Source organism: Phocoena phocoena, chromosome 1, assembly GCF_963924675.1.
Source record: "Phocoena phocoena chromosome 1, mPhoPho1.1, whole genome shotgun sequence".
In the NCBI taxonomy this organism is placed as follows: domain Eukaryota; kingdom Metazoa; phylum Chordata; class Mammalia; order Artiodactyla; family Phocoenidae; genus Phocoena; species Phocoena phocoena.
The window spans coordinates 102,327,088-102,335,484 of record NC_089219.1 but is presented as its reverse complement, the minus strand read 5'-3'; the positions used below and the strand labels follow the sequence as shown (position 1 = coordinate 102,335,484).

Here is an 8,397-nt window from a genome sequence, read left to right as displayed (position 1 = left end):
TTCAGTCAACCCTTCCTTTTCACTTGTTATCAGTGAAAAGGAGAGAGGCCGGGGCAGAGAACCTGATGGAGACACCAGTCAGAACACATGGCTCTGGGGCTTCTAAGTGTTCCCAAGGTGATTCCACTTGCCTGGGCTGTGCAAAGGATCACACTCAGGGCCAGTCATGGGCAGGGATGGACTGGCTAATAATACCTTCTGGGGACTGGAAGTTTCTTCTTTAATGTTGTTTTTAATCTGGGGAGTCATCATCAGTAATTCATTACCTATTTATAAGAAACACTTGAATAACACCCTGCATACTGCGTTAAGCTAATTACTTGGACTAACACCAGGTGGCGTTATTTCCTAAGGGTGAACCAGCCTCTGGCACTCCTGGCCTGGGCTCAGACTCCGGGCTGTGGAGCAGACACAGGTGTGGAAGGAAGGCCTCGGCTTCTGGCCCACAGCCAGATCCACTCACCGCAAGTCACCAATAGTCTCCATGGTTGCTGCAGAAGGGGAAGGCCAAGTCTGGGCCTAGATGGACAGCACCATTAATCCATCTTAGGGATCAGGGTTTGAGTTAATTATACCTTTTTATTTTCTGCATTTCTAATGCTTTGACATCTGGGGGCCTTGCTGCCCCAGGAGAGACTTCCCCCCTCAGGGCTAGCTAATTCCTAGACATAGTAAAGACTCACAAGCGATGCTCTTCATATGCAAACCAACCAATCCAGAACCCATACCCCATCCTTCTCCTCTATCCAACTCTCACACTCTGGACCACTATCCATCTGCCCTAATCCCCCCAGGGTCAGGTATGGGACAAGTAGAGACAGGCCCTACACCCCAGAACCTGCTGAAATTATTTAAACCAGAAATGCTTAAGCTTGCTTACCCTGCCTTACTTGTTCCCTCTCACGGGAAAATAAAGGCTCTGGCCCATGTTTTCCTTCCACTCTCCCTTCCTCCTCACTGACCCTGGTGCTTCTCTGTGCGGCCCTGCCTGGTGTAGTGTACCCCTCCTCTTGGAATTGTCCTCTCAAAGGCAATTGTCTCCTGATCTGTTGGCCTTATCATACCTGAATAATAATAAAACCTACATTTTAAAACAGGGTTTCTATTGAAGCTGCTCATTTGTGAACCATATAAATGATTAGGCAGAGAGAAGGAATTAATATTTATTCTGTTTTTTATTATGTGGCAGGCATTGTAATAGTCATTTTTAATCTATTATTTAATAGTATTTTCCTGGTAACACTGTAGTGTAGATGTTTTTTTTTTTTTACAAAAACTCAAATAGTTTAAGTGCCATTTCCAAGGTCACAGAAGCTAAACCCAGGCTTTCTGGTTTTCAGCCAGACTTTCCCATTGCACTGGCTGTAGATAATTAAGACAGATTTCTTCCTGCTGTTACTTTATTCCCTCTTCCCTTCTCTGTTTAATGATCACTGCTTACCCCATCCTCTACCACTTTTCTTTCCTTCTACTTTTCCATTTATTTATTTATTAGCAACTGTTTATTTTCCATCAACCTATTCCTTCAGACCACTCTGTGACCTCAGGTCGAGTAGCAGTGAACATGGGAGCTGGAGCAGTCCATTCACTCTGAAATCCCTTCTAGGTCACAGCCTTTTCAGCTGAGGCCTGCTCTTCCTTTTCAATCTCTTCAGGATCCCTGTAGAAGCAGAGATCAGGCATGATCTCTGACGGGTGTTCATGGGAGGTGGTGCCACGCATGTGCAGAACTTCCCAGGCCAGCACCCAGCACATCAGACCCACTGAGTGGGCTCTCTTATTGCTACACAGGATGGCAATGTCCACATAGCACAGAGGAGAGTCTATGTTACAGGGAGCAATGGTAGACAGGTTAACGTAAGACTCCTCTGTGAGAGTCTGGTGTCGGCCCTGGGATCAGTAACCACCGGAAGTCTTGGCTCCCCAAAGGCTGCCTGGATCTGGTTAGTGAAGGTTCCAGGAATGGAGCACCCACTATAGGAGTGGCTCCGATGGCAGCAGCAAGCTTCAGCACAACTCGCTGGCCAGACGATATGACACTGACATCAGCCAGGTTTTCAATGGCAACAATCGTGCAAGCTGCCAACAGAACCTTCTCCCAAGTTCTCTCCAGATTTATGATATAGATGCCACGTAGATTCCTTTTGTAGGTGTGCTGTTCCATTTGGATGTCAAGGTTGGTGACACCTAGGTGGGTTCCTGCTGCAAGGAAGTTGAGGACATCCTCCTTTATTTGCAGGACATCAAGGGCTTCAGATATTGTGAAAGTTTCCCTTTAAGTTGTTATGGGAACGCAGAACAGCACCATATGGACCCCTGTCTGGGTAGTTCAGAAAGGCCCTACCTTTCCCCTTAAACAAAAAAATTTCTTGGCAATGTTATGTGTGTGTGTGTTTCTTAACTAGGTGAAAATCTGAAAGACAAATCATAAATTCCAGAATATAATAAAATTTCTTCTTTTAACTACAAAAACTTTCAGTTCTGAACTTATAATTATTTTTACATTTTAAGTGCGATAATCCAATTTCAAATATGTACTTTGTTTTAAATGCTTTTTTAAAACGCCAGGGCCAAGATAGAGGAAAAGCTCTGGATTTATCCTCCCATGTGAAATAACTATAAATTCAGACAAAATATATGAAACAACAGGATTCAAGAAATTGGATCAGGTAACAGAAGACAGTGATCCCTGAGATGCAGGACACCAACTAGGTCATCCCCATGGTGGCCCTAACTTTCTGCCTAAAGAGTTTTTAGGCTGTGGTATAAGGAGGGGGAACCAAGCAGAGCGTAGTGGGCCCCCTGCACTGAACAGGTAGAGCTAATAGGGTTTAAGGAGGCAAAGTAATAGAGATGAGAAAGCTGCAGGTAAGGAGAACTGTAGAAAAACGCAGAGGCTCCCCTCAAGTACTCAGTTGAGTGCTGTTCAGTGTATGTGTGTGAGGAAAGAACACCCTGAAAGGATAAAAGGGGGCAATACCTAGAGTCACACAGTAAATAGTATCTGTTATGACCAGCCAGGCTGGCAAACCTCACAATCCATGAAGCACTGGGTAGTGTAATCAGACTGGTCTTGCCTCAGTAGTGGGGCAAAAACACCCTAGATTAAATGCTGCTCTGGTTGGGCCAAACGAAGCTTAAAAGCAAAACCTGAAAGCATCAAACTGTTTCCAAGTACTTTATGTTCCAAACAAAGGTCAAGAACATTTATGAAGTACACAAATATGCAGCATCCAGCAAAGTACAGTAACAGGGATCCTGTAAAGATTACCAAACATATAAGGAAGTAGAAGAATGTGGCTTAAAAGGAGGAGGAAAATCTATCAATTGAAACACCAGAATTGACACAGATGATAGAATAAGTAAAACTAACAAACAAAAACCCCTTTAAAACGGTAATTCAGAAAGCTAGGCGTGGTACAGCCACTGTGGAGAACAGTATGGAGGTTCCTTAAAAAAAACCAAAAATAGAGCTACCATATGATGCAGCAATCCCACTCCTGTGCATATATCCAGAGAAAACCATATTTTGAAAAGATACATGTACCCCAGTGTTCATTGCAGCACTATTTACAATCACCAGGACATGGAAGCAACCAAAATGTCCATCGATGGAAGAATGGATAAAGAAGATGTGGTATACGTATACGTGGAATATTACTCAGCCATAAAAAAGAATGAAACAATGCCATTTTCAGCGACATGGATGGACCTAGAGATTATCATACTGAGTGAAGTAAGTCAGACAAAGACATATACCATATGACATTGTTTATATGCGGAATTTAAAAAAATGGTACAAATGAACCTATTTATAAAACAGAAATGGAGTCACAGATGAAGAAAAAAACGTACTGTTACCAAGGGGGGGAGGGGGGGAGGGATAAAGTGGGAGATTAAGATTGACATATACACATTACTATATATAAAATAGATAACTAATAAGGACCTACTGTATAGCCCAGGGACGTCTTCTCAATACTCTATAATGGCCTATATGGGAAAAGAATCTAAAAACGAGTGAATGTTTGTATAACTGATTCACTTTGCTCTACAGCAGAAACTACTAATACTCCAATAAAAATTAATTTTAAACAAAGCTGGGGGAAAATTAAACATGATAACCAGAGAAATGGAAGATGAAGTCCAAGTTGAGCTTCTAGAGATGAAAACTATAATGTCTGAAATAAAAAATATACCAGGTAAGATTAGCAAAAGATTAGACATAGTAGGAACAAAGATCAGTGAATTTGAAAATATAGCAAAAGAAACTATCCAAGTTTGTTAACCTCTTCTTATGCAATGTGTAATCCGTTGTTAATCCCATCCAGTGTACTTCTTCATTTTGTAGTTTTCATCCTAAAAGTTTGATTTGTGCCTCTTTTATATTGTCCATGTTTCTACTTAAATTTGAAATGAAATAACTATTTTAATGTCCTTGTCAGCTAAATTTAACATCTGTATCAATTCTTTGTCATTTTCAAATGGCTGATTGATTTCTTCCCCCTCACTATGGTCATATTTTTATGCTTCTTTGGATGTCTAATAATTTTTTATTGGATACTAGACATTGTGAATTTTTTTGTTGACTGTTAGATAGTTTTGTATTCCTATAAATATTCCTGAGCTTTGCTCTGGGATGCAGCTAAGTTATTTGGAAGTCGTTTGATCCTTTTAGGTCCTCCTTTTAAGACCTGTTATGTGGGACCAGAGTCATGTTTACTGTAGGGCTAATTGCTTCCCAATACTGAGGAAGACATTTCTGAGTACTCTACCCAACACCCCATGGATTATGAGATGGGAACAGGCACTATTCCTAGTTAGTGTGAGTACCAGGTACTTGTCCCTCTAATCCTTTTGAGTGGTTCTTTCCTCAGTCTCAATACTCTCCTCACATTAATACACTCATCAGTATTCTGTAGAAGTCATTAAAGGGACTCTCTGAGAACCTCTGAGGTTCTCTCTCTGTGCAGCTCTCTCCTCTCTGGTACTCTCTACTGGAAACTCTAGCTACCTTAGTTTCTCTGGACATTCAGAGAAATGTCTCCTTATCTCATGCAGTCTTCTGGGCTTTTCCAGGTTTGCCTTTCCTAACCACAGTAGGATTTCTCCCAAGAGAGTAAGCCTGGGCAATCATAGGTCTCACTTTGTTTGTTCCCCATCTATCAGGGATCACTGTCCTCTGTTGCCTAATGTGAAATGTCTCAAAACCACTGTTTTGTGAATTTTGTCCAGTTTAATAGTTTTAGGCAGGAGGGTAAATCTGGTCACTGTTATTCCATCTTGTTTAAGAGTAGAACCCCTGGATGATTTACATGTAATTTAATTATTGACTTGGTTGGCTTTATATCTACTATGTTGCTCAGGGTTTTCTGTTTGTTCGATTTGTTCTTTTCCATTATTTTTCTTTTCTTGCTCTCATTTGTATTAATGATTTATTCATGATTTCATTTTATACATTATTAATTCATTCGTTACTTTTTTAAAAGACTTTTTTTAGAGCAGTTTTAGGTTCACAGGAGAATAAAGAGGAAGGTACAGAGATGTCCCATGTACTCCATGTATGTATACCATACATGCACAGCTTTCCCTGTTATCAACATCCCCCACCAGAGTGGTCCATTTGTTATAGTTGATGAATCTACAATGACACATCATAATTACCCAAAGTCCATAGTTTACCTTAGGGTTCACTTGGTGTTGTAAATTTCATGGGTTTGGACAAGTGTATAATGACATGTATCTATTGTTATAATATCATAGAGTATTTTCACTGCCTTAACAATGCTTGGTGCACTGCGTATTCATCCTTCCCCCTCCCCAACCTTGACATCCACTGATCATTTTTCTGTCTACATTTTTGCCTTTTCCAGAATGTCCTGTAGTTGGAATCATACAGATATAACCTTTTCAGATTGGCCTATTTCACTTAGTAATATGCATTTAAGGTTCCTACAGGTCTTTTCATGCTTGATAGCTCATTTCTTATTAGTGTGGAATAATTTTCCATTGTTTGGATGTACCACAGTTTATTTATCCATTCACCTACTGGAGAACATCTTGGTTGCTTCCAAGTTTTGGCAATTATGAATAATGCTGCTATAAACATCTGTGTTCAGGTTTTCGTGTGGATGTAAGTTTTTAACTCCTTTGGGTAAATATCTAGGAGCACAATTACTGGATCATATGGTAAGAGTTTGTTTAGTTTTGTAAGGAACCGCCAAACTGTCTTCCAAAGTGGCTGTATCATTTTCCATTCCCATGAGCAATGTAGGAGAGTTCCTGTTGCTCCACAACCTCACCAGCATTTGGTGTTGTCAGTGTTCTGGATTTTGGCCATTCTTATAGGTGCATGGTGGTATCTCGTTTCAATTTGCATTTCCTTGATGATATATGAGGTAGAGCATCTTCTCATACACTATTTGCCATCTGTATGGCAGTGCTGAAATGTCTTTTAAGGTCTTTGGCCAATTTTCTAACCGGGTTTTTGTTTTCTTATTGTTGACTTTTACTAGTTCTTTGTATATTTTAACAGTGCTTTATCAGATATGTCTTTTGCAAATATTTCCCTCCAGTCTGTGGCTTGTCTTTTCATTCTCTTGACATTATCTTTCACAGAGCAGAAGTTTTAAATTTTAATGAAGTCCAGATTTTCAATGATTTCTTTCTTGAATTGTGCCTTTGTTGTTGTGTCTAATTCATCACCATACCCAAGATCATCTAGGTTTTCACCTATGTTACCTTCTAGGAGTTTATAGTTTTATGTTTTACATTTAGGTCTTTAATCCATTTGAGTTAATTTTTGTGAAGGGTGGTCTGTGTCTAGATTCATCTTTTTTGCATGTGGATGTCCAGTTGTTTCAGCACCATTTGTTGAAGAGACTGTTTTTGCTCCAATATATTGCCTTCGATCCTTTGTCAAAGATCAGTTGACTCTATTCATACGGGTCTACTTCAGGGCTCCCTATTCTGTTCTGTTGATCTATATTTTTCCCAGTCATGCTGTTTTCTTGACATCAGTGTAGAATTCTGGACCCAAGATCTTTCTTGCTGTCCCTGGGGGTAGAGGATTTTTACTTCTACTCTTCTTCTAGCAGTGATGGTTCTTTGCCTATTTCCTGGGGGAGAGTTTCCTACCTTGTCCCAAGAAAGGTGGATTTTACTCCTCCTCTTCTCTCAGAAGCCGTGTATCTATAAGGTGCACTCTCTCTCCCTCAACAGCTTAGGGCTTTTGCTTCATAGGAGAAAAGGGTCCAGGGAAACAACAGGGCTTTGTGCCTGTCCCACTCAGCCATCATTACCTTCTTCCCTCCTGTGTCAGAGGAGGCTCTCGTCAATCTGCTCCCCTGTGCCCAGTCTTTCTTGTGAGCACCCAGTAGAGGTTCATGAAGAAGAGCTTACAAGTGAAGCAAGCTCTCCTGGTGCCTAGTGCCCCCACTATTCCAAACTGACATGCTGACGCACTCTTGGCCTCCAAGAATTTGTTAAGCTTTTTTTTTTTTTTTTTTTCGGTACGCGGGCCTCTCACTGTTGTGACCTCTCCCGTTGCGGAGCACAGGCTCCGGACGTGCAGGCTCAGTGGCCGTGGCTCACGGGTCCAGTCGCTCCGCGGCATGTGGGATCTTCCTGGACCGCGGCACGAACCTGTGTCCCCTGCATCGGCAGGCGGACTCCCAACCACTGCGCCACCAGCGAAGCCCTTGTTAAGCTTTTAGTTTACTTTTTACTTGTTTGTTTAGCAGCCTCATCTTTCTCCCAGGCTCTGCCAAAAGAGAGATACTGTGTGTGTCCCACCTTGCCTTTGAGGGTCTTGTTCCTCCTTGGAATCTGGTTAACTTAGTTGCCTTGTGAACTCAGATCACCCATGGGCTCTATATAACTTATAATTTTATAGCTTATCTAGTTTTTACTCATCGTTAGGATGGGAATAACATTCTTTCCAGCTCTCTTCATCCTGAGAGAAAGCCTCATTCTCTTAGCATCAAATTCACTCTTTTTAAAAAAAATTTGTTTAATCTTTTAAAATTATTATTATTTTATTTTATTTTTGGGCTGTGTTGGGTCTTCCTTGCTGCACGTGGGATTTCTCTAGTTGCAGCGAACGAGGGCTACTTTTCATTGTGGTGCGTGGGCTTCTCATTGCGGTGGCTTCTCTTGTTGCAGAGCCTGGGCTCTAGGCACGCGGGCTTCAGTAGTTGTGGCTCACGGGCTCTAGAGCGCAGGCTCAGTAGTTGTGGCGCACGGGCTTAGCTGCTCCATGGCATGTGGGATCTTCCGGGACCAGGGATCGAACCTGTGTCCCCTGCCTTGGCAGGTGGATTCTTAACCACTGCGCCTCCAGGGAAGTCCCCGAATTCACTCTTTTTCTTAATGGCCAGAAGAGGTGAGTCTCCCATT

General features: G+C 41.7%; 1 pseudogene; it reads right to left on the bottom strand.

Moving 5' to 3' along the window:
- Nucleotides 1-1,512: 1,512 nt before the first annotated feature.
- LOC136134871 (small ribosomal subunit protein uS2-like) lies at nt 1,513-6,340 on the bottom strand (annotated as a pseudogene).
- Nucleotides 6,341-8,397: the final 2,057 nt, after the last annotated feature.